We start from the raw sequence: 23,070 nt of genomic DNA, 5'->3' as shown, positions 1-23,070 counted from the left end.
TTGCAAATAAGAGTCATATTTTTAATGCGTAACTTCAGGGAATACATCTGCATATACACAAATATATTGAAAATATTTCTATTAGGGAATAATTTTTTAAATCTCTTACCCACATAAATAATTCCAGCATAAGGATCCTACTGCAAAGATATAACTACACCCTAAAAGCTCACTATGTACTTTCAAAGAGAAAACCTCCATCACTAACAAAGCATCAGTTACTCACTAGAATAACATCTTTCCTTCACACCCTGCAGTTGCCCACCACTGTTCTTATATGCACCCCCAAGAAAGCTCCAGAAAGAACAGCAGAACTCTCATAAATGGGGATGGAAAAGACGAAGATTGTTTACCTTACAAAAAAGACAACTAAGGGAGGGCATGATGAAAGGAATGTAAAACAGATATGGAACTGGTGGGTTGGAATCTACCTACAATAAAAACAAAAAGCTGAGTGCTCTCTTCTCCTTTAAAAAAAAATAAAGCTAATTGTCAGAGTTATCCTAGCATCACAAGCAGCACATTCTCAAGCACATGCCTTGCTGCAGCTGTCAGGTGCATAGGGAACCGTATCAATATTGTGATTTTTCTACTCCAGCACTAAGATCTCAGAGCATGACAAACAGTTTCCTCCTTAAAATGCAGTAGAATATTACAGCACGTATTCACCTTCCTTATTCAACCAGCTCTAGGACTCCATCACCCCCATCTGAACATGCAGTACAAAGAAAGGCACATCTGAACTGAAAATAGGATGAACAAAAATATCCAGAGGACAGAAGGCTCAGTCTGGTTCACTGCAGCTGAAGATAACCTGCCTGAAGTGACAACGTGACCAGGGTTTAGCAGAGGTGGACCAGACCTCAGCCACTGCTCTCTGTGTTGTGTTCCTGGAAGGGAGAATCAAGCCTGTATTAGCATGGCTTTGATTATCTAGGCTTATTATTTGAGCTATCTTTTCAAAGCTGCTTAATGCACAGATGAAACAAGAAACTTGCAACTAAACCATAGAAGTAGTACTGGTCAGCTGAAAGTAAAAGGGAGAACCAGGATTATATAATCAAGCATTGATTTGTAAAATTAATACTATAACTGAAATATAGTGAAGGAATAAAACACAAAATTAAACTTCATCCACCTCCCATTAAGCTGCCTCCATTGTCTACTCTAATTATCTGATGTTGTTATTAAACAAAGAATTTAATTAAAAATAAGTTGAAGAATATGGTTTGGAAGGACACACATTTCTAAAGCAGATGGAATGTTCTAAATTAAAAGTGCAACAAAGCACATGTGGAGAATAGGAAGAATAGATGCATCAAGAAAGAGAGGAAAAGAGAAAGACAAGAGGCCACTGTTCTTAGAGATAGCAGGAATATGGAGAGCACACCCTGCAAGAGAGTTACCAGCAAGTCACTGAAGCAAGTGCAACTTATTAGACTCCAATGTAAATATAAGGCAAGCAAATCGTCTGCAGGTAGACCACAGAAAAGAAATAAAATCTGTGAAGGCAGTTGGGCTCATACACAATTTCCCTGAATTTTTATTTGAATTATTAAAGTCCAGGCTCTAAAGAAAAAGTGCCAAAAAATGCTTATTTAATTACCGTATTAGTGCAGGTTTCCTATCAATATTACCAAGGAGACTATGAGGCTCCAAAATTATCCATTTCCACTCTTTTTACTCTGTCAAACTCACAGGGCAGAAAAAAAATTGTAACTACAATATCCCTCCTCCTACCTGTACTTCCCTAGAGTCGCAGGGGAAGGTTTCAGAGGAGCATGTCCAGGCCTTGCAGAATACGCATCTCTGAGGAGCATGAGTAGCAATTATCCTGACTGCAAACTACCTAAACAGTTTGTTTTAAAATAAGTCTAGGTGTAACTATAGACTTAATTCAGGCTCTGAGCCTGAATTTAAGCTCTGAACATAAAGTAAAACTACTGTCATTGCCTACACAGCTGGATTTTCCCCCTCTATCCATAGGCCATACTTGGAGGCTAAAATAGGTGCAGCAAATGAGGCTTAATAACCTGTACTTCTGCATAAAGATGTTTTAACAAGAGCATTTGGGGTATGAGTGACATGCCAGCTCTGTAACTCAACACATAAGAATTCCTATTAAAATTCTTATCAAAAAAGTCCAGCATAAATTGCCAGTGGTTGTTCATCAGGAATTAGCAGTAGCCAGATCTGCAGATCACATGGAGGCCACAGAGAGAGGATGTCTTGACCCAAGCTGACCTAGCTGCTCTCATCACAAATCAGTTTTGTAGTTTTATTCCAGCTAAGGGCTTCTCTCAAATGCAAAAAGACCCACAGTGCTATAAGCTTAAAGAACACACATTGATATCGGTGCTCTTGCACCACATCCTTATTAAGGAGAACACCTTTGCGGCTCCAACATTCCTTAGTACTCTCACAGAAATTAATCCATTTGATTCATTTGTGATAATGAGTACTTCCAGCATCAACTCTTTTGAGAGAGGACGGAGGAAAGGAAGAGAAATATAAGCAGATGAGTAAAGCAAGAAGATCTTGAGTATCAAGCTCTGAGTTTAAAAGGTAGCTTAATCTCCTTCTAAAATAATTGCTCCTTTGACAGTCTTCAAGGACACAGAGGACAAGAGAATTAATTTGGAAACTCTCTTATATATATGAGACATGAACAAAAAGGCTCATATGTACCTTACAGAGGAGTATTGGAGTTTATCCACTTTGAGTAGAAATAATCCTTTTTCACCCCATTATTTTATTTTATGCCAGTACTTATTTCATTCACAAATCAGCATTTCAGCAATATAGAGAGAAGTAGCCCAAGCTCATAGAATTCTTATAACAGAAACCATATATAGTTTACCATTCCAGAGAATGACTGTTAGGAGGTCAAGATTAAACACACATTATCTTTTTCATATTGTATAAAGTAGAATATTTTTCTATATATTCTCTGTGTTATACCTATAGCCATAAAAAAAGGGGCAGCTCTAGCCAATGGCTTTAGACAACACGTTTCATATCCCTAGTGCTGTCAATAATGACACAAAGCTAATCTTCTCTCAATAAATGTATCTTTTATAACAGCACTTCCTTTTACAATTTCTAGCATAGAAACTGTAAGAAAGGAACACACAAGATTAGATGAGAGCAACTTGACCTAGTAATGAAAAACAGATTACTGCTGTCCTATATTATAGAGGTTATAAAATCAGTGATTTCTATGTGGAACAGCTCACAAAGATTAGTAATGATTTCTTGCAGTAGAAATTGAGAAGACAATAAGACATCCCCTTTAGTCTGAAATAATGCAAGAATGTTAGATTCTTTGCTCTCCCCTAAAGCAAAGGTGACTTTCAAATTATTTACCGTGCCTCAGCAAAAAATTGAGAAGAAAAATAAAAAAATGTAGCTTCCTACCTGGACACACGTATATTTTTCCATCATAATTAACGATAGTTTTATTATGGCCCACGCAGCAGCTAATCAATAGGCTTTGATACTTGCACAGTCAACAACAGTTCCCAGGTGGTTGCATAACATCCACTGTTAAAACTTGTAGCTGTTTAGGATAATCCATTTGATACCTGTGGCCTAGTCAGCAGAAATGAACGTATGTATACTTCATACATCACTCAACACTTGTTCACATTCAGGCTAAACCTTCCAAAGCACAGGGAAGAAGAGCAGGACAAGAGAAGAGAAGGGAAATAAAAGGCAGTAAAACAAAAGGTAGGGCAAACAGTGAGATTCCCAGCCATTCAGATAATAGAATAGCAATTCTACTACTCATAGACTACTTATGTTCTGAGTTAGCTCAGAAGAGCTATTCCATATTACTTCCTCAGAAGATGCAAACCACAAAATAAACTTGCTTCTCTCATAATGAACAACATCACATGCAGGACTCTAAGATGTGACCCAAAGCCAGTAGAAGACAGAAGCAAGATCCCCATGAACCCCAGACATATTTCTGTTCAGCTATTGTAGACTCTAAAGACCTAATTTCTCCCACTTTAGTTTATATAATATTTGGGATTCTGCATTTAGAATCTACTGCACAAATGTACTGAGAAACTGTAGTTGGCCATGACCTTCATATGGAAGAGGTGGTTTGGTTTTCAAATCTTGAAAAACTAAACCCTATAAACCTTTCAGGGCACTCCAAAATCAAACATTTCCATACAAGTATCTACACCAAAGCCAACAGCTGCAGCAGCACCTTTCGTCTTTTTTGTTCCTTGGCTTTCACTTTCTTTTTCCAGAAGACATGATGTTGCTGAACCAGTTATCTTCAGAAAGGTAGTTAGATACAACAGGATAAAATGCACTGTACAGTGAAATATATCTCTATATATATGCAGAGTTCCTAACATTTTGTGTCTTGCTATCTCATGACTTACAGTTTTCTAGTACAATGGAAGCTACAATAATGACAGTAGTAGTGACTTATGTTCAAGGCTGGACATCAAAGGTGTATAAGAAATGATGCTCTGGCTGTTTCTCAAAAACATCTTTTGAATTTAGACTCACAGTTCTCATCTTAGAAACAGTGACTTCTATAAAGGTCTTTCAAACAGTTTAAGGACTATGAAAGGAGGGTTGTTACCATTCCTGCTTGCTTGAGTTATAGAACTTAAAATCTTTTTCTTTCATCTAGTTTCTATAGGAGGGACTAATTTTTCTCCCCTAATTTATTTTGCTTTTTTTACTGATTCACAAGTGAATTCCACTTTAACTTCCTCCCCTATTTTTCCTTAAACATTACAGTAGATAGCAATTCTGAACTTCAGATATTGTGTTTTCAATTTCTTGCCTTTTTGATCTCTCTTGACTACTCAGTCTAATCTTTTATTCTTAACTCTTTTATCCTATATGCCATTTTATCTACTTTTATAGTCTTTCTCATGAGATGCTCTCCACTGAACCCACAATCTAATCACTACTCTACGCTTCTGTAAGCTTCCTAACTACAGAAACACCCACCATCTTTCCTGACCTCTTGTTTCCTTCACTGCTTGTATTACCTGAGCATCTTACTACCTGACCTCTCAATTTTCCATTCTCACCCCTCCTAATTTATGGACTTGCCTCTTCCACTCCTTTGCAATTAGCCTTTGACTATTTTTTATGCAGTCCCTGAAAGCACTTAGCTCTAATCTTGTTTACTCTTCCAGCCTGTTAATTCATAACCCCTTTTGCATTATCAAAATGATTATTCAAGTGAGCACCTCTTGCAATTCCAGCATGCTTTGCATCTCTGGGTAGATATTTCCACAATATGGGTGTTACAGAAGCAAACTTATCACACCAGACAACTCCAGGCAACTCATGAAGCCCATGAGTACTTCATAACTGGCCATTTGAGGAGAAGCCAGTGCGACACAAACACCTACTACACCAGGTCAACTACTACTCCATCAGCCAGGGCAAAAATCAAACTCTCCTTTATCCACCTGACAAGGCATTTTGCTGTTGAACTATTTGTCCGCAGTGAGTCCTTTTATTTTTTTCCTCTTTTTTTCCCCCTGCTACACAGACATCCAATTTTCCAGACTGGAAATACAAAAAGTGTCTTTCTTACTTAGCAAGACATCTCTGGTTTTCAGCAGGGTGGGTATGGGAAATAAATCAATTTAGATATATTTTCCTTTAGTTTTACCACTCGATTAAGCACAAACCAGCCTTTATTTAAGTAATGAATGACACAGTGTGCTTTTTACACACCAGGGGAATTTCCTGTGCCCTAAGGACTTTTTCTCCTCTGCAAAGAAACAGAACAAGACCAATAATCTTTCTGGCTGACAAGAAGGAAAGTGTTGCTGTGAAGGAGCTCCCATCTTCTCATCCACCAGCAATAGTGGGGCAAGGTTATCTGTGCCTGTTGATTCTGCAGGAAATTTCACATGGGATGTGCTAGAACTGGCACAGAAACACAGAGCCTTTATATTGCTGATTGTATCCCTCTGGTGGATACACGTTTCTAGACTTTGTTTGAATACACAGAGTAATAACGTCAGGAATCTTATTTCTCTGAGTTCATTTCAGAGGGGTACACAAACCTCAATATTTCAGATCTTTCCTGAAGAATCTCTTTGCTGAATTACACTGGATTCTTTTACATACACACGGACACACGTGTGTGCACTCCTGACTGCAAATCACCTATGTTAACTTTGGAGGAATAGGAAACACACAATGACTTGCAGGAAAAGTAAATACTATACTTTAAGTTGCCTTAGTATTGGCTTCAACTTTACTAGAATTCAGAATATGTCAGTGTGAGAGTTACTTTTAACCATTTAGCGTGACTATTGCAATACAGAATTGGTGTCATTTTCTTTAAAGCAACCACCTTAACAACTGCACAGGAGGTACTGTGCATAACCTATAGCACTGCTAAAAAACAGAGGCAAAGATAATGGAAAAAGTGACGAAATCTTATCTTTTCCAGAGTAAGCAGTACCTGAAAAGAACCAGAGAAAGCAAAAAGGGTGATCTGGACCCTGGTACATGACAAAGTACCTCCAGGATTGCTTTTGGTTTTGGTAACGTGCAGGATGCACAGGTGGTTCTGGCTTTCCAGTGGGTGATGTTCAGTTTTACACAAGCTGGAAGATAAAATGTAGGCACTAGATCTACTCCTGAGGACATCACACATCCTCTCTGTTGTCTTGGTTAAGTGACGTGTCACATACATTTGAGGTCTTGGGCTATAAGCAGGGCCATTGCAGGGATGATATACCAGTGCTGTTACGTGGATAGCCTAACATCCACCAACAAGATTACATTTCCCTATTAAAGTAGAAGCATTCAAGGGAAAAAACAAGCCAACACTTGCTAAACGATAAGAAAGGTTTCTTTTCTGCCACAGAGCATAGGGAGAAAACATGAAAATCAGGTATATCTGCACTACCTCACTACCTTAAGTCCTGGACCAGCATCAAGAAGAAATATTAAATTTTATTATCTTTTTAATTTTACACTTACTGTCTAATCCATTTAATGGGATTTTACCCAGTGATTTCTACATCTCTGGAGGAGGTCAGAGTAGATGATCACGGTGATGCCTTCTGGCCTGCAAATCTAGGAAATCACTGGGCCATTATAACCTCTCCAAAACATGCAATTAAGAAGTACTTATAACACCAGCAGCTGTATGAGATTCAAAAAGCCTCACAGGCTTATCTGGCTCAGAGAACCAGACAAGAAGCGGAAAAAAAAAACCAAACTAAACCTGTTGAAACTTCCATAGTTTCCCAAAACATCCAACAATACAGGTACAAGCTTCATACTTGAGATTACAAGATGATACGCAGATCATCACATCCTGTATTCCTACCATCATTAATCTTAAAAAAAATAAATAAATCACTGAAGCATTTGAATAACTTCTAACCTGAAAGGCCTGCCTAAAAGCAATTTTGAAGAGGAATGCTTGTGTATGCTAGAAGCAGAAATCATAGAATCATAGAATAACCAGGTTGGAAGAGACCCACCGGATCATCGAGTCCAACCATTCCTATCAAACACTAAACCATATCCCTTAGCACCTCATCCACCCGTGCCTTAAACACCTCCAGGGAAGGTGACTCAACCCCCTCCCTGGGCAGCCTCTGCCAGTGCCCAATGACCCTTTCTGTGAAGCATTTTTTCCTAATGTCCAGCCTAAACCTCCCCTGGCGGAGCTTGAGGCCATTCCCTCTTGTCCTGTCCCCCGTCACTTGGGAGAAGAGGCCAGCACCCTCCTCTCTACAACCTCCTTTCAGGTAGTTGTAGAGAGCAATGAGGTCTCCCCTCAGCCTCCTCTTCTCCAGGCTAAACAACCCCAGCTCTCTCAGCCGCTCCTCATAAGACCTGCTCTCCAGCCCCCTCACCAGATTTGTTGCTAATTGATGATGGTTGGAGGTATAAAATTATATTTTTCAGGGCCTGCTGCCATTTCTATAAGGCTGTGAGTCTCAGCTGTTGCCTGTCATATGCCTGGTATTATGTATGGAGGTGACTGGAGCACAGTTAGTTGTGGGCTGTAACCAGCTCTGGATTCAAAACAGTGGAGGGCTACATGTCCTGAGGAAAGAGAATGGTGAACAAGAATGGGATTGAGTTCATTCTTCTCAAAGCAGTTAAGAAAAATGCACAGTCCATCTATTTTGACGTATTATCTGATTGACACAGCCTTTACAAGTTTCAGAAGAGGGGAATGTAGGCGGGTGCTGAATTAGAGATACAGGCTGGATTGCATTTCTCAGGTCTGAGCCATAAGAAAAATTTGCAGTCGCTTGGATCTGACAAAATTATAACCACCTTAACAAAACCACATAAACTGGTTTCATCTTAGAGCTATTCTGACTTCGACTCTTCCTGTACCTCTTGAAGAACACCTTAAGTGTCACCACTTCAACTATTTTCTACTGAGCTGAGAAAATAGCTTTCTAAAAGACCAGTAAGTCTAGTAGCCAAGATGGTTATAAAACTTCAATCACTTAAATTTACAAAGGAGGTTAAAGGAATAAACATTGTTGAAGAACACTCAAGCCTGAGCCATCAGCAAGGTTGCCAGCAGAGCATTTTTCCACCCCAGAGACCCCATGCAGTACTTCATCAGCCTCCCAGCATTTAGTGATCACATCAAAACAAGTTTGTAAAAGCTGGATAACACTTTCACTGTGGAGCTGCGTTTCTTGTCCCGTATAGAAATATTTCTCCATTTTAAAGGGAAGAGCTGTTGTTGCCCAAGGTGTTTATTTTTCCACTATTTTGTAGAGACAACTGAGAGCACACCAGCATCACCTTCATGCCCTGAGAGTAACAGTTGCTTCCTCCTGACCCTGCAGAGCACCAGTTTGTTAATAATGATTTGAACTACTTTGCAGGTGAGATTTTATTTTATACACTATATGCAACCTTTTACAAGTCAAAGATACTGCTCAGAGCAGGGAAGTCTGCAGCAAGCTCACAGTCCTTTCAAAGGGGAGAGCTGTGTCCCAGGCAGCAGGACAGGGTCAGCCTGTCTCTTCGAGGAGTTATTGGGAGTTTTGCTTCTGATTTCAGAGAGAAGGGAAAGACAAAAGCATAAGGATTAGGAACACAACCCTCTAAAATGGGAAGAGCAGCAAAAAAATGAGCAGTAGATAGATCCAGAGATGCAAAGGACTAAGGAGGGAGGCTGTAAATGCAGGTTTTCAGGGGAAATAGAAGCGTCATGAGGAAACTAGAGAACTGTGTGGAAAAACAGAATGAACTTTTTAGCACAGAACAGTTGAGAAGGGAGTTAGGCTTTAATAAAAATGTACTAGATAATCTCCAGTTTTGCAAAAGGAAGCTGGGACTGAATACACACAGCTGCTTTTCATTAGAATCTTGCTTTTTAAAGGTGACCAAATTAAAGGCCCTCTCAGTTATCAGCATCAACATTTATCAGCAATGCTTTTCTATAGTCCGGGCACCAGCACCTTCAATTATTCTTGGTGGTGTCCATTGTTTTTAAAATAAAGTTTTTATGCTATTTGTTTTTACATACCACAGTTTCACAAATCTCTTTGTGCTCCAGAGGAGCTGAAGCATGCACAGTAAGTACCACACATTAAATAGCTCTCTTTATACCTCTCTATTATAGATGTTCAGTAGGTGTAGGCTTAAGAACACATACTGTTTAAAGAAAGGGTAAAAATGCCTTACCAGCGGCAGCACTACTAAAAAGAAAGAACCTGCACCATTTACCATATGTTAAGATCAGTAATACATTAAAAGCCATCAAGAAGAAATTACACACAGCCCACATTGTTTTCAGTGTGGGGGTTTTTATTTTCTCTTTTTTGTATTCTTGATCCATAGAAATGATGGACCAACTATAGAGTGAAAATGGTTTCCTGGAAGACATGGGTATAATGCCCATTATATGCTGTTGATTCCCAGTGTGTAAGGGACGATGTTATGCAGGAAATTGCTGCAATGTTAAATTTCACTGCAATCCATTTGCTGTGAATTGGTGCAGCCTAATAAAATGAAAAAAGTTTCTTACAAGTCTTTTCATAACAAGAAGTAATCAGAAACCGCTGTTTGCTCAATTACACATTCTAGAGATTAGGTTTAGTCTTAGACACTTGCACCTGAGCTAATTCAGCAACAGGGGGCAGAAATTTTGCTTCCCATCTCTGCACCTGCAAATCGTTTTTTTATATTATCTGAATATCGTCTGTAAAACAGAAGTGAAACCTATTCCTTGCAAACCTTAAATCTAGACTCCCCAACAAACAGGGATTACTTGTTTCTCATAGACTACTGCTCTTGCATTTGATGTAAACTGAGAAGGAAGAAATACCTTCTCCGGCACTGCATTTTTCCATTTTTCTCTTCTGTTTGCAGGGGGGTCACTTTATGCTTTTAATGGGAAGAATCTGAACTGAGAAGGCACTCAATACCAGCAAAAAAAAAAAAAAAAAGCGCAATCTAACTGTAACAACACGAAGCATAACTCAAAAAAGGTTCTGCAACACAGGTTTAAGTGTTTCAAGCTCACTGTCATTAATGTCTGAATTTCTACTAGATGTCCTCCTGGATACTTTAGTAACGTTTCTCAGTGAAAAGGGTCTTAATGTGCTCAAAAGCATTGCTGATTTGGTCTTATACTCTTGTAGTTTTCTGATTAGACAAAACATCCACAAGGATACTTGGAAACATCCACGTACATTGAGAAGGTATGATTTTCCTGTAAGTCAGCAAGGTCTCATCATTAATGCTGCCTGCACTGTATAAAATATCCCTATTCTTGTAACAGGGAAACACTGCTGCATACCCAAAATGTGCCTGATCCCTACTCTCAGGGACTTGTAAGCTTGGAATATTTCTTCATTTATTATACATAAGTAAACCAACAATTTATTTTTAAAAGACTAAGGCAACTTGTCCTTCTTCTTGAGCAATTTAGGGGTTTTGGTCTGACTCCTCAAGTCCTGAAACTTAGCAGATGAAGGACTGCTCTGTATTTGTGTTATGCCAAGAAAAAGTATTTTTACATACTCTGAAAGCCAGTAGCACAGCTCCACTCATGAATGAGAGCAGTTGGTCTCCTGTGAGACTACCTTCAACCTCGCTCATTAACAGCACCACACCAAGAGCCATTCAGGGACATCTAGTACCAGCATTTCTGAAAAACTCTGACATTTTTGAAACTATCAAGGTAAGCTGGCTTCATGGACATTGCATTCCATCCAGGAGCTGACTGAAAACAATCTGCAGGGATTTTCCCAGGCTCACAGTCTGAGGAGCAGACCCATGGAAATTGTCCTTCACAACTAGATGAAGTCAGATACAGGAGCCATAGGGCTCCTCTTTAAGTCCATGTGCTTGAGATCAGGACCTGCCTCTTCAGACCCAAATGCAGAGAAAGCCACGTTGCCAGGCACTTAAACAAATTACTGCTTTTGAAAATTATTCACTTGACACATTTGCTTCCCTCAGTCCTGGAGAAATAGTACTGGCAAAACTGTACGTGCTATGTAGTTCAGGGTTTTTAAAATAACTTTAGTCTTCATTTTAATGCGCTGGACCTGATTCTTAGCTTGCTGTTTGTAGACTTCCTCCCTTAACACACCACTAAAAACGAGTGTACAATCAGCCCACTTATTTGTGATATGACCATTTGTTTACATGGCACATTTAATCATTAATATATATTGTTGGTACTTTAAGTAATCCGCCCTTTACCTTGGTACTTCACAATATAACCCAAGCTTAATGGCCCATTAAAATATGCCCTATTGAATCATGTAGCTTAATTGATGCACTTTTGCTGTTTTGATATTATTTTCAGGAAATTTGTTTTTGTTTTCAGCAAGAAAGGACAGCACTAAACTGAAAATGAGCTCAAAAGGCCATCTATTAAGTGTAAATGTGGGTGTTATCCTTCTGGTTTTTTTCTACTCCTCCCGGTGTTCAAGATTATGGCACATTTAGATTTAAATTACCGGATTGGTTGATCACAGCAGGAACTAGAGTAAGCACATTATTTCTGTTTTGACAGAACAATAGAACATTCTTATACATTTCATTAAGCAAAACTACTTAAAGGAAAAAAAGTCTCACTGTGCAGCAACATCTTTTACTTATGAACATCTTGTTGAAAAATCCAATTAGCATTTTCAGAAGGAAATCCTGCAGTTAAATTCTACTGCTGCAGCAGATATCATAAGTGTGAAATGAAGCTCCAATATTTAAATTTTTCTGTGATCAAACCTGGCAGTGCCAAAAATTTATCATAAATTATACTTTAAATTAGGTTTTTTTTTTCCTCACCTGTTTTTGAACTTGTGGAGAGAAAATGGAAGCACGTAAATAAGCTTCATAACAACTCTGAAAGCATTAGAATATTTGCAAAGAAGAGCTGGTCAGAAAAAGTGCTGACAAGTGGACTTTTGCCTGCATAGCAATGTTTGATTCTCACCGATTGCAATAATACATTGTGACACTATGTGATTTTTTTTCATAGTGAGCAGATAACTGGGAGCCTATAAATTTCTTTTAATTTTAGCATCATTACTGATCAGCGTATAAATATAAATCCCAAAATGATTGGTAACTCCTTAATACTAGAAGCTGCACAGGTGAAAACAGTAAATTTGTGTTAGGGACTTAATTTTTCACATTTCTTAAATCCTAAAGTTATGCACAAGAGCAAACACACTGACTGGTCATATAAGACACTTCTCAGTCCATGTATGATAAAAACATCAAAGCAAGCAGCCAGTAACTTAGAGGGTTAGCTTTATATCGTATACAGACACAATAAAAGTTCTAGCAACTCTAACACAGAAACCTTCTTTCCAAAATTCTGCTCCTGCTTTTGGGCTATACAATAAGATAATGCTGTTTGTCACTGCTCAGATTTAAGAAACAGTATGATGTGTATTATAGAAAATGCTTACTGCAACAGAGAACTTTTCCCCGAGGGAAAACTGCCTCATAAAGAAGTACAGAAAGCATGTTTGGGTGCTACAGCATTCTATTTTAGATTAATATGGGGCAAAGGTCCTTAAAATTACATATTAAAATACTACACAAATTGCTAAGGAAGTAGCTTGAACCACCTGTAGTCTGATCTCGTGGACACAGTACATGCAGCTGGAGTACACCCTGCTCCAGTAGCACATCTCCCAGTCCAATTAAATTACAAAATAACATAGCGTCTTTGCTCTCCAAGCCTGTCCTCTGAAGTAAATCAAAGCGTACAGAAACTGGGGATTATTAGGAGACTCTTTTCAGAAGGCAACTCCTGGTCTGCACTACAACCCTAATGTATATGCATCTCTGTAAACACATGAAAGTACTTACACTGCGGCAAAAGCCAGCTTGGGAACTTCAGTGTGTTTAGTGCCATTTTAGAATTATCCCAATGTACTGCAAGGCAATATGAACAGCTTCCAAGCAGTGCAATAATCTGGTGCAGTTTGAATGCTGGGAGCAGGATTGCAGCTGAGCTTGAACATGAAAAGTTAAGAAGTCCTCAGACTCCAGTAGCCCTGCTGGCACATAACAGAGAAAGGAATTAAGTGTGGCATCCTCCTGCAATGGCACTGGTCATATTTTTCCAGTATCCCACAAAACAAGTTTTGTTCATAACCAACAGTGACTCCAACCTTAGGTAGCTTAACAGCAAGTTTTAAATCACTCCTAGCAAAAAAGGGGAGTGAAGGATATAGTGGGACCAGACTGTAGCAGGGACCAATGACTAGAATTTGTGCTTCTGACAGCTCGGAAAGCCTAGGCTCAGTGTCATTCAGGTAGTCCATCAGCCCAGAAAATATCTCACTGAGGTCAGCTGTGATGAAAAGATAAACTTGTGCCATAACAAAGGTAATTAATGTCCAGTCAGCCTTGCCCTTTTGCTCATCTTCCCCACGTCACTGCAAGCAGTCACGGCTGGGTTCCTACAGTTAGCACCTGCCACACAGCAGCCCCTTCCCTTGAGCTGGGAATGGCCTCGGGGAGCACTGAACATGCTATGCTCCACCCTGATACCTGCTTTGAAAATTTATCTCCCACTCCCTGCTGAATGTCACAGCTGTGATCAGCTCCTACACCAATGTGGGTGTGTATCCACTTCATACAATCTAGGAGCATTATTCCAGTGGAGACAACAGGAATTTTTCAGCATGGAAGCCACCACCACAGAAGAACAGCGAGTATTTTACCTAGTGGGTGTACGGCATGCGCTTTCCAGAATTCAGACTGTATTAAAAACCAAAAAATCCCACACTGTTAAACAGCTTCAGCTAATGAAGTGCATGCAGAATACTAAATTGAAGGCACTAGACCTAAAATATTCTAGTTTTCTCTGCCCTCCTGTTTCTCATTAATATGCTGAAAAACAAAGAAAGGATAACAGTCTGAGTCTGTGGCACAAATTAAAATTATATATACAAAGTCAAAGAGGAAATAACACACACCTTGGGCTCAGCAATTATATTCAGCAGGCAGATGAAAAATTGATACGGTAAGAAAAATACACTGAAACACGAGCCTTCTCCTTTCCCCAAAGGCAAAACAGGACTTGGAATTGCTTCCTCAATCATTATCTATATTCACTAAGGCAGCAACAGACCAACTAACTACCCTTTACAACTGCAAAAGCATGGAGTGGTCCACAGCTGGTCCATGATCATCATCCCATGTATCATGTGAGCCCCACCAAATCATCACGTACCTGGTCACCTGCCGTGAATCAAGTGGACTGTGGCATGTTTTCCAGCTCATTTTTTCCACTACTGCATCCCACATGCCTTCCTCTCCTTCTCCTCTGGGAGAGTAAGTGTCAACTTTAGCAGCCCAGAGCTGATTTGAAAACATATATTCAATTTATATTTTTATCCTAGCAACTCACAAAAGTATCTCTGTTCTCCAACATATCTTGCCTGAATTAAAATCTTCTCAGAGATATCTAGTCATTAGTTTAAGCTTAACATAACAAGACTTCTCAAATCTTTTTCCCTTTCTTTCCTTGATCACTGCTGACAGTACAGTGCCACTTGCTGCAATCCGTAAGCTGGGATAACCTTCAACTCAGATCCTTCCCTCTGTCCCATGATCAAATCTATGTGTAAGTCCTGCAGATGCTCTCTACATAACAAATTCAGATATGGTTTGTCTTATCAAATCCCACTGGAAAAGCTTTTTCTGGGCTCCCAATACCTTTTGTCTTTATTAAAACAACAACCTTTTTTTCCAGGTTTGGCAAATGCAACTCTTGCTTTGCTCACAAGAGCATTTGCAAGGCTTCTGAAAAGATTATTTTCCTATCCAGACAATTTGACCATACCAGCCATCCTATCTGTCCTCTTTTGGCTCTTTCTTTTCTGTTGTATCAAACAAAAAGCATCTTAATTTTCTAAGCTCTTCCTTGCCAGTCTCTGCCTTGTCATCTTTCATTCTGCTCTGTCACTTCTCTTCAACCAGTGACTTCTGCCTTCAGCATCCACTTGCTACAAAAATACAAAAGCAGCTTCATCCTCTCTTCCACTGTGTCCTTTGTGCTAGAAAGAAATTCACTTTGAACATCTCCTAAGTTACTTATTACAGTCCCTCAGCTCTCTCCGCAAAGATTTCTTTGGTACTACAGCCAGAGAATGACCAATCTTGAGCAGTTGTATGCCAACGCCTAGAATGCCACCTGCTATCATTACACTGTTTCTTTATGTTCCTCCATCTTTAAGGAACCACTTTTGTCTGATCTTACACCACCACATTGCCTGTTCAATGTTAAGGCAGTGCACAGCACACTGCTTTCCTTCACAGCCCAAGGCCAAGCTTCTGGGCACTGTGGGAACGCAAATAAAAATGAACAAAACTGCTGTCTTTTCTCTGCACTTGGCTGTGCTGCTGCTCGCTGAACAGCCTCGCTTGGAAGCTAGACTACAGTTCTGCATTGGTTGCACAGATCACAGTCTATACATCTCAGAGTGCCACGTGTTTACGTGTGCGCTCCAGGTTCTTGTAATTTCCTTGGTGAGTGCTAATGGCTCAAAGGATTTTCAGATCATCAGGTATTGACAAGTAAAGACTTTTGTATTGGAGAAATATGAAACAGCACAGGTCTTGGGCTTCTTTTAAGAAACACATAAGCCACGAGATTTCATTTTATGTCATAAGAGTTTTGCTTTTAAAGATCAGAAATCTATGCCAAAAGGCACTTCTTTGCCTTAGCAACCATTTCCAGGGAACAGACTTTCTTCTAAAGTTGAAGGTCTTTATGTCTTGCAGAATCGCAGTTTCCCATACTCTGCAAGTGATAGTTGATTACGTGTTTATTGTGTATACACCATGCCACTCAGATGGAATTCTGTCATTAGAATACTAGATGTATCTATAGTAATGCTGATCTTGGATATCAGGAGCAAGCATGGGACATCAAGAACCAAAAAACAGGTTATGCATCTTGAAATAAAGATTAATAACCATGGCTGAGGGCCAATGAAGACACCATTAAGATATATAGCTTATAGTGTACTGTCACCCCAAGGTTATATGCAAAAACAAAAGAGGAGGTTGGATAGACTAGAGAAAGCAGAAAGGGAAATGCCATTAGAAAAGTGCAAGAAAGTTCCAGATATTGAAAATGAAAATGCTGGAGTGCTTCAATTTCTTTCTTTGCCAAGAGAACACAAAATGAACCAGAATCCCAGTTCATATATCTGTGTTAAAAATGCTTGACCTAATATATTGAGCTTTGATCTACTCACATCAACTTTCAGCTTCAACTAATCATTGTGCTCAGGGCTAGGTGGCAGCAGGACAGGTATATCTTTCCAAAACCTATTGGACAGTAACTAATTTTAAAGATTGGTTTGCAGTTTGTAATGACACAGCTCTTGTATATGCTCTGTATAAATCAGTACAGTCTCACATGCTACACTGAACAAATCAATAAATCACTTACAAGTAACACTTGCAGACCTTTTATTATCAAGTGCCCTTTGAAACACTTCCTGCCTCTTTCACATTATATTTCCTATCTTCAGTAGTTACTAGAAAGGTGTTTTATCATTTAACTGTCTGTCACATTGGAGATATTTTATACTTAACTGCCAAGTTAAGTTCGCTGAAAGACGGAGCAGACTTCTGTGAACCTTTCTTCCCTGGCCTCAATATCCTTGCAAATTTGGGTAAAAGCAGGATAAACACTGTCATATGGAAGCAGGACCCTATAACCACATCCGCTCTTAAGAGCAGGAAGAAAATACTATGAAATCTGTCTTTTAAATAAAAACGTATACACCTTGTTTTCAATAAAATGGTTTATAGCAAACTGCTCACAACCAAAGAAAACATGGAGAATTATTTATTTTACTTGTTTGTTGAATAATTTGGGAAAGTAAAGGATTTGGTTACAGTGAGTTAGCGAATTAAAAGGTGGGTTTGATCAAATAAATTATCAAATACAAACTCAGTCAGCTTTACTTATAAAATCACCTGCAGGAGGATTTATACATGCCAAATGATTCACAGATATTCATTGTGATTTCTTGGCTTCATAAACACAAAGCTTCTGCCTCACTTCCTATTCCCCGTTTCTGAAGGACTCTGCTACTCTTCATTTTTGGGTTTTTTCCCTTTCAAACTTCCTTCCAACTGCAGTAATAGAAAACAATGGATTCTATCCCAAGAGAGTTATTTGGAATAAGAAAGAAATTTCTCGGTTTTTTATTGAAAAGAAAAGTTTTTTTAGCACTGTAGCTGTCACCAGTGCTAACAGCATGTAAATCACCATTCTTTTTAAAAGATCAACAGCTGCAAATTCAGGTTATCTTTATACAAGAAGTGCCACACATCATCTTGCTAACAGCACTAAGATACACATTTTCAGACGTGTCTACCTGAACCTCACGTACCCAAATCTCATTGGAAGTCAGCAGGCCATAGCTACTAATTCACTCAGAAATATCAGAAATAATTTCTCCTATGCTCTTATGTCAGCTGTAAGGATTTGTGCTCTTAGTGTTCAAGAAATTACATTTTAGGCTTTCAGTTTAGCCAAATACCTCCAGTTACAGACCCCTGCTCAAGAAAGAGGGTAAACATGTCTAGACACCTAAATAGGATAGCAATGAGTGGTTTTATTTAAATAGCCTGACCATACTAGAAACTTTTCCTCTTCAGACGATCTCTTTATAGCACAACAACTAACTCCTGCTGACGTCTGCTGGGAAATGAGCAGAGAGAAATTGAGAAACATACATCAAAGAAAATGTATGTGCTCTGGACTTCCTCCATTATCTGGTTTTCCACATGCTCATTTTCACTTTGTGCTTCTACTTAGCCCAAACCTGGTTTCACAAAAGTCAAATGTAGCTCAGCATGGCTGGGACATCAGAACTACAGCTGCCCAGTTGATTCATTTAGGCAAGCCTAGCAGGAGTAAAGGAAGGTATTTTTTTCTGAAAACATGAGAAACAGAGATATGAAAACACAATAAGCAATATAATAGATCCATATTCTTTCAGATCTGCACACAATTCTAGTCAAATACCTAATCTTCTAACATACCTCAAAGGACATTTTGTTTGAAGAGAACTTTAGTGGATCCTTCCAGTCTGCTCTTTCTATAAAGAACATCACATGCGCCTGTGCACTCCAAATTACGCAGATCATTACAGAAGAAAAGGGATTCACGTCACATTCAGCAGCAAAGAGTGGATGATGGATTCTGTTACTAACTTTAAATTTTTAGCAGAATCTATAGCAACAAATCAGAGCTAAGCCTTCTTTCAGGAGAAAGTATGCTATATTCCCTGTTGTAAGCATGACTGGATTTCCACAGCTAATGTAAGACCTGCTTTGCCCCTTATACTAATTGGGAATTTGGCACAAAGCCATATGAACTTTTGATCTAATTTTTCAGGAAAAGAGCAATAGCCAGAAGTTCCAAACCAAAACTGATTATCAATCTTAAAATCTAGATATTTTTAATGCATTTTTACTAATATAGTTAGAGGTTTAATTCTTCCTGGATGGCACAAATTGAAATACCTGGATAGGTGTTCAAGGCTGTAGCAGGAATCATCTCTTTCCCAACCCTTTTGTAAGCTGGCACAGCAAACTTGTTTTCCACAAGGTAATTAGTAACCTTTCTGAATAAGAAAGCTTTACAGAACCTATTGATATCTCCTTGTGTTATGTAAGACCGTATGTATTTCTAATGTGGCAGTTGATGAACTAGAGTGTGCTGGGATGTGAAAAAAGCATTAATGAGAATGAAGATGTGAGAAATAATGTTAACTAGGCCTTTTCATTACAACTGAAGGGCTATGCATGTGTAAAATGGGTACATAAAGTTTTATAACATATTGCCTGCTCAAAACCTCTAACATTTATAATACATTTCCATTACTATTTGCTGTAAATTGCCTATGTCTTTTACATTAAAAATAAATGGTTCCAGCTAGACAGCTAAAAGGTTTGATTGCAAGCAATTGTAGTTGACAATATCAAACAGAAAAAGTCTATAACTTTGAGCCTAAAGGATAAAAGAAAGATGCAACTTTGCAGAACCGATCACTGGAGAATGAACTTTGAGCTGTTTTCCATCCCATTAATGCTTTGTCTTTATTTTTGGGGTTATTCCTGCACATTACTTTTGTAGAGCAAAAGGAGCATCAGCCTTTGTCCTCTTCACTCACCAGAGTTAGAACAGTCAGCAGCAGTTTTTAATTTGATTCAGCTTGTCAATAGCAACAACTGTAATCGTCCATAATCAATGCCCTCATACGGCTCAAAAGGCTGTTAAGGGTTTTACTGGCTTTTATTTTATTAGTAGGCAAGGGGGGGCAGGAACCTGACAATACTTCCTGGAGCTTTTGTTACTGTGTGATCAAGCAGTCTAGAAGCCAGCCTACCCCTGTTTTCCTGATGTACCCTTTTCAAATAGTGAAAAGTGAGAAAATGGAGCTAGTAGAGACATCAGCCCTTGCTTGATTAATTTTCTCCACATCACATGGAGCCCGTGTAGGGTAGACAACGGGCCGACTAACCCACTCTGTTGACCAGCCACTTTCTGAAGGAAAAGAAGGAAAGTAAGTGCCCCCATCTATGCTTCTGGAAAAAAAAAAAAAAGCTAGAGCATACATTGTTCACTCATGGCCCCCTAGCTGGGGCACGGTGTGCCAGTTCTCATTACTTCACCACATCAGTCACTTGAAAGCAGGTGGGAGAGTGGCATGCTGCCAAAGGAAGATAAATAATTGATGTTAACATAAAGAACATATAGCAGCACTCACATCAACAAGGTACGACTAAAGCAAGAGTTCAACAGCAAATACGCTCTTGTAATCTCCTTTTATCTTTTGTTTCCCCTCATGGGTGTGACCCAATTTATCACAACTCCGTGGACTGACAATGAGTTGAGAGATCTGCAGCAGAGCTGCCTCAGAAGACAGCACAAGCATGAAGAAATTTTAGGTGATTTTATGTATTATAAGGTAAGAAAAATTCTTTCAGGTAGGTACACTTAATAAATCTTGCCAAAACACACTAAAGCTAGGGTTATGGGACAATCATATACAGGGAGCTGGCTTAACAGCCCTACCTCCAGGCTCCCTCTGCCATGACGTGCCATTGCCGACCTCAATTCAGAGAGGAACTAAAGATCTCATGGATAGCAGAAACAGATAATACGGAGGTGTGCAAGGAGTGTTATACTCTTAGAACAGTTTCCAGATATTTGCAGACTAGAGAAAATGTCTGACTGCTGGAGACAGGGAGAGAAAAAAAACATATTTTCCCTGCAACTCTTGATATTTGGTCACTGCCACAGACAAGACAAAGAAGTGGATTCCTCCATCTACCTCTTCTTAAAACACTATTCCTCCTTAAAAGTACAATTAAGTGGTATTTCCAAACTTCCCCCACCCTACTGAGTGGGCTGCAAGATAGGGAAGTGTATTATTCAAACAGTCAATGTCCCAAGAGCTCCTGCTCCAAGCAGAGGCTTAAAATCTTTATTCTGCAGCAGCCACACCATTCAGCAATGAATTACTGCATGAACTATGAGAAGGAGAAAAGAACCGTCTTTCCTGGTTGCACTGAAATCATACAGGGTTTGTGGGGCTTTTTCATTATCTGGCTGTTAGCTGGTTAAACGCTTACCATATGATCCCAATTCTGCAAGCATCACCCTAGTGAAGTCTCCATGGAAATTAAAGTCATCTCATGTCACATCATGCCTTTTACCTTGGTACTGGCACACTTCCCTATTGAATAGAGGTAAGTGTTTCGTGACTGTTACCCTCTTCACTGTTTGACTGACAATAAAAAGAGGGGTTTGTAATTGACTTATATTGGATTACACTCTGCTGTACAAAGAGAAACAAAGCCTGGATGACTAACAGGTGAAAGAAATTAGTTTATTCAGCTGTCTACAAGTTTCAAGAATAAAAGTCCTTCACACTTCATACAGGAGAACGGTGGAACTAGGTTGCGTGTCTGCAGCAATTCAGTGCTCAGTGTCTGGAAAACTTCTAAGATGCATAAAAGATAAAATGGGAATAACATAAATTTAGAGTCTAAGAGATGAGGGCAATTTATTGCCAAATAATCTGTTCTTGCTCAGAAGTGTTAGGTGTAGCAGAGAGGAGAGCCTTTGTTTCATGTATCCTACAGCAGCTCAGCCTAATCTGAGCATTAAGCAAACAGCACAACCAAGGCTGCCCCGCAGGCTCCCAGATATTCCCTGTGCTAAGCTGTAAGGACAGGCTCCTCTACTTTTTCACCTCCTTGTTCCCATAGTTCTTGGTCCTAGCCTCAGTGATGTGAACAACATGATGACCTCCCTTGCTCCCTGTTGAGTGGCACAGAGCACTCTGGTGTCCATGGGACAATGCTGTTAATCCAAGGTGCAGTCCCACACCCTGACACCTTTTAAAAGGAAACACATTCTTCTACTTAACAAGAAACTACCATTCATGTACCTTCACCCACTATAGGTACTGTCTATGTCTAGCAGGTGCCTTGTCATAAATACATACATATTAATTTGGCAGCAGCAATTCTGTTTCTAACAATGTCTGAATTATTCTCCATGCAACACTGAAACTGGGTAAACAAATACTAATACCACAGCAAAATCTTAGCCCGTCAGCTGCGTGTGCACATGCTCCTTGGCAGTGGGTTTGGGTGTCAGGTTTGTGGTGACAGTAGATGCATATGCAGCCCTGAAAAAATGTCAAAAATACACACGCCCTTGTGGTGAGGCAGAAAGAGCATGTGCGCGTATATACAACTGCCACCTTGGGGAATTTTATTCCTAGATGAGTAATGCAAACACACACGATCATAGAATATTCTTTTGGTATCTCTTTTAGTATTCATACTGTGCTCGTGTGGTCTAAAAACAATTTAGACCGAACAAAAACTAGTGCTGCTTTTACTGATTCTGATATTGAATTCTTTTCTCTCTCCTCTCCCCTCCATGAATACACAGTGAGTCAATCTGGTTTGTCTTGATGGTTGAATAAGCTCTTTGATTTTTGAATTATTTTGAGATTAACTGAATTTGAAATGTGTGCTGCATGCAATGTCTTGCTGGCACAAAAAGATGAGCTTTGTTATTGACAGAGCAAAGTTGCAAAGCTACATTTTTCATTATTACTCTGTATTGCTGAACTTGTGTTCCTGTCAGGCTGCTGCCTGCCATGACAGCAGGGGCCACCAGGTTGAAAAGTTCAATTTCCAATATTCTCTCCTGACCTGCCTGAACTTCAGAGAGTGACAAAGAGGTCTTTTCCAGCACAATAAAAAACCAAATCTCTTTTATAAATAATAAAAGATAGTGGGCATTACATTACGCTGCTTGAAAGCTGTATAATGCCAAGAATGCCTCACACTCCACCTGCAAAACATCTTTTTAGCAGTATAATCTGTTATAGTGTCACAAAAAGTTACAAGCGGTTCTACAAGTTCTCCCCTGTTGGTGCTCTGAGGTGCTGTTAATCAGAGGCTGTGAAGGCTGACTGGCCACCTAAAAATTTCCAAAATTATACAACGACCAAAGCAGACAGAAGCACATTTTCCTGATGCTATTGT

Source organism: Phaenicophaeus curvirostris, chromosome 13, assembly GCF_032191515.1.
Source record: "Phaenicophaeus curvirostris isolate KB17595 chromosome 13, BPBGC_Pcur_1.0, whole genome shotgun sequence".
In the NCBI taxonomy this organism is placed as follows: domain Eukaryota; kingdom Metazoa; phylum Chordata; class Aves; order Cuculiformes; family Cuculidae; genus Phaenicophaeus; species Phaenicophaeus curvirostris.
Note: the sequence above shows the minus strand (reverse complement) of the source record.